The sequence below is a fragment of the Macrobrachium nipponense genome, chromosome 15, assembly GCF_015104395.2.
Source record: "Macrobrachium nipponense isolate FS-2020 chromosome 15, ASM1510439v2, whole genome shotgun sequence".
NCBI lineage: Eukaryota > Metazoa > Arthropoda > Malacostraca > Decapoda > Palaemonidae > Macrobrachium > Macrobrachium nipponense.
This window is the reverse complement of record NC_087208.1, coordinates 40,452,459-40,456,689: the sequence shown is the minus strand read 5'-3', so window position 1 is coordinate 40,456,689 and position 4,231 is coordinate 40,452,459. Positions and strand designations below refer to the sequence as shown.

Genomic DNA, 4,231 nt, shown 5'->3' with positions numbered 1-4,231 from the left:
CTACAGTGGAACTAGATTCGTGATCTGGGAAACAAAATATCACTTGATTGTGTCTCTTTTTAAAGATTTTAGTGATTTACCGATAGATTTATTCAATTATTTTATTATTTTCAATATTTTCTAATGATCGACCTCGTCTTATCGTATATATATCTATATAGTATATATATATATATATATATATATATATATATATATATATGTAGTATATATTGAGCGAAGGATTAGAGTCCTTCGATGTTCCTAAGTCTTGTAGGATATCCCTTTGTTTCCAGAATCCAGGAATAACAATATTAATAATAATAAAACTCCATCTATTATTGATAATAATAACAATAATAATAATAGTCAATATAATACTACATCTGTTACTACTAATAATAGTAATAATACTAATAATGATGATAAAACTCCTTCCGCCACTGCAGATGTTCATGGCCGCAGCCGCCCTGGTGTGCCTCTCAGCGCCCCCGAGGGGGCTGCCCTCCCCGTGGCCTCTCCCTCACCCTCCCCGAGGCCTGACCCGGAGGCCAAAGCCGAGCCCTTCATCGGCGGTTTGGGCATGATGGGCCTCGGCGGCCTCGGCGGCCTATACGGGTATCCTTACCTCAGCGGGTATTATCTTTTTCATTCAGTGAATTAATATTTATTTCCATGAATATTACCTGTCATTCAGTGAAATGATACGTTTTTCATTGAATATTATATTTCCATTGAATATTACCTGTATTCAGATGGAATGATACGTTTTTCATTGAATATTATCTGTCATTCAGTGAATTCATATTTTTTTCATTGAATATTACCTGTCATTCAGTGAAATGATACGTTTTTAATTGAATATTATCTGTCATTCAGTGAATTCATATTTTTTTCATTGAATATTACCTGTCATTCAGTGAAATAATACTTTTTCATTGAATGTTATCTGTTTTTCATTGAATGTTATCTGTCATTCAGCGAATTCATGCTTCGTAATTGAATATGACCTGTTTTTCATCGAATATTATCTCTCATTCATTGGATTAATATTTTCCTTGCAGAATGTTATCTCTTATTCATTCAGTGAATGAATACTTCATCACTGAATATTAAAAATTATTCATTCAATGAATGAATACTTTATTCACTGAATATTACCTCTCATTCATTCAGAGAACTCATCCTTCTCCATTGAATATTATCCCAATGAATGCACAAACAGGCAAGACACTTCTCAACTTTCCGATTCTCCGTTTTTTTTGTCCCTACAGGTCCTACGGCTACGGGTCCTACGGCTTGGGAGGACTCGGAATGATGGGCGGTATGTACGGACTCGGAGGACTCGGTATGATGGGCGGTCTGTACGGCGGATTGGGCGGATTAGGCATGGGCGGACTGGGTCTAGGCGGCCTCGGCTTCGGACTTGGCTGGTAATGTCCGACCTCCCTCCTTCCCCCTCCCCCCAAACCCCCGCAGCGGTGAGAATTACTACAGGTAGGGAAATCGTCATCAATCAAAAACTCTTTAGTATGAAACTGGAATCTATCAAAACCTCTGTAATGTGAATTTGGAATCTATAAAAAAAAAACTCTAATGTGAGCCTGTAGTCTAGCAAAAGCTTTTCAGTATGACTTGGAATCCATCAAAAACGCTTTAGTATGAAACTGGAATCTATCAAAACTTCTCTAACGTGAAACTGGAATCTATCAAAAACCATTTGGTGCGAATTGGAATCCATCAAAACCTCTCTAATATGAAACTGGAATCTATCAGAAACCATCTATTATGAAACTGGAATCCATCAAAAACTCTAATGTGAGACTGGAATCCATCAAAATCTTTTTAGTATGAAACTGGAATCCATCAAAAACTCTCTAATGTGAAACTGGAATCCACCAGTCTCTCTAATGTGAAACTGGAATCCACCAAAAAGTTTTTGGTATGAATCTGGAATCCCCCCAAAACACTGTTAATATGAACCAGGAACCCATCATAAAGTATCTGGTGCAAAACAAAGCGACTAACTTATGAACAGACCTCTAACCAATTTCTATCTGACCGCAGGTAACAATCACAAGATCAAGAAGCGTCCCACTTGTGCCACTGTAAACAGAACATATTCTTCTTCTTCTTCTTCTTTTCGACCGAGAGTCTCATCCAAAATGCCAAATGCCGGTGGTGGTTCTTCGACTGGATTCCCAGTGTCGTAAAGTCTATATAAGGTTTTTAAAATTTATAAGGAGAGATCTTCAATCAAAGATTCTCAAAGGGACACCTGAAGCCATCCCTGCACTCTCTCTCTCTTAACCCGCGCTGGTGGTGGCGTTCCTCGGCGCTCCGACTTTTGTTTATATTTTTTCGGGTCTTACACTTAGTTTTTCCTTCTTTGTTTTTGCTGATTTCCCTCTTAAATCAACAGGAATATCATGTTAACCAGTCTAGTTTAGGAAACAAGTGAGAGTTTATGAATAATTCTGTCGCATTTCAAGTCTAGTAAGTTTTAGGATGGAAGATGACTGCCGACCGAGGCCTTCATACTCATGCAACCATTACCTGCCATTTTTCATCACACAAACAAGTGTCTCGGATCATCATTCTTCCCCGCCATCAACACCACCATCCCAAGCCTATTATCACCATCATCATCTCCTCTCTTGCCATATTTTTCTTCTCTGTAATGTTTCTCTGTTGAATTTCATGCTAGGTTATTTCATGGACGTTCTAGAGTAAAATTCTGGTCTATATCATCTCTTCTTCTTCTCTGGAACGCTATGCTAACTAGACCAATCAATCCATAGCCGCCTCTGTGCGAGTCATCCACAGCCGAAAACACCAATGCTTTCGTTGCGCTCTTTTCTGGTCCCTAGTTCCTAAGCGCTCACTCCACAAACACAGTTGCGGGTACACTACCCTGTTGATGAGGTGCAAAGCTTTGTTTCCTTGTTTACTTTACTATTATTTAGTTTAACTTTATCCCAAAAGCTTTCTGGGCCCGCTTTCTTCTTCTCGACGCAGCAACAAGACACTGACCGGTTCAAGTGGCTCCTTCTCTCTGCCTTCGTTTCGACCAAGATATGGCGCTGTCAGTAAGCGAGTGGTAATCAGCTGAAGATGGAGTAACACCAAAGCTTCCATAGGATCCACCAGAAGCAGGTTGTCAAAAGTTCGCCAAGGAAAACATAAAGGAACATACATATAGGCTTACAAATCTACTCGTCCCAGCTATTGCTGCTTGCTTGCTTACTTGGAGCGCCACGCACCGGGAACGAAATGTAGGCTAAAGAGAGATTTTGTTGTACGGGATACAGGTGTCTTAACTGGAAATAAATACACGATTTAATGTTTATCACTTGTTTCAATGCGTTTTCTAACCTTTGGAGTTGATTAATACGAAGGTTTCAAGGGGCTAATCTTCTGATCCATTTGAGCTTGAAGACCACAGTCGCTTTGCATATTCTCAATCACTTGAGGAAGAAGTGTTGTAATTAAACCTGCAAAATGAAATAGAATGGTATACTTTTTATTTGCAACACAGCTGTTGTTTTTGAAACGATATCCTTGAGTACTTTAACATTATTCCAGAAAGGTTTTCCTAATTTCGAATGTACAGCCATGCTCAGAACGGATGCTACACGACTGCATAGCAGCTAACATGCTCCATATTTATCTATTACTTTGATGCAAAAACACGATTATTGGTTACAATAAGGGCATAGCCTGTTTCATCTGAGTGAAATCTGTCATATATTTCCAAAACTCGTTCAGGTATCGCTGATGCATTTGACGAAAAAAAAAAGTTATCAAACCTCAGTTCCAATATTAAATAAAAAAAAGAGGAAAAAAAATTGTCATAGCATTAATATTGCTTCCAACGCAACCATAAAATTTGAAATAGTCCTATTTGATTGTTTTTATGCCTCAAGGCTGAAGAAATGTAAATATGTAAATACAAAAGTAGAATGGTTGAAAAGGATATCGGGAGAAACCAACCCAGGAAGGATGATGTCAACATCATTCAGTTTGGTAAGAAAAATAAAAAGATGTGAAGTTGTTTCACTCTATTTGTCCATTCACTCACCAACGTGGGTTTTAGGCAATACCATAAATAGAGGGTCATAATATCTGTAAGGTGTTAATATCTGTGTATACAATAGTACTATTTAAAAGTTCGGTGTTCTTTCAGAGGCAGGCAACACATCCGAAATTCATTTACCCTAAATTTTGAATCTAAGTTGAAGAAACCATTTTC

The 4,231-nt window shown here is 38.3% G+C and overlaps 2 long non-coding RNA genes across 2 annotated transcripts in view; one reads left to right on the top strand and one right to left on the bottom strand.

The window, feature by feature from the left end:
* LOC135227146 (uncharacterized) overlaps positions 1–1,456 on the top strand; it is a 1,627-nt gene extending 171 nt beyond the window's left edge. Inside the window, exons 2-3 of the long non-coding RNA XR_010317349.1 lie at positions 429–615; positions 1,254–1,456. This is a non-coding gene — a long non-coding RNA (uncharacterized LOC135227146). The remainder of the gene's footprint in view (positions 1–428; positions 616–1,253) is intronic.
* LOC135227147 (uncharacterized) overlaps positions 1–3,476 on the bottom strand; it is a 13,028-nt gene extending 9,552 nt beyond the window's left edge. The window contains exons 1-2 of the long non-coding RNA XR_010317350.1: positions 3,355–3,476; positions 1–24 (exon numbers count right to left, since the gene is read on the bottom strand). The exon at positions 1–24 is cut by the window's left edge and continues 200 nt beyond it. This is a non-coding gene — a long non-coding RNA (uncharacterized LOC135227147). The remainder of the gene's footprint in view (positions 25–3,354) is intronic.
* Positions 3,477–4,231: the final 755 nt, after the last annotated feature.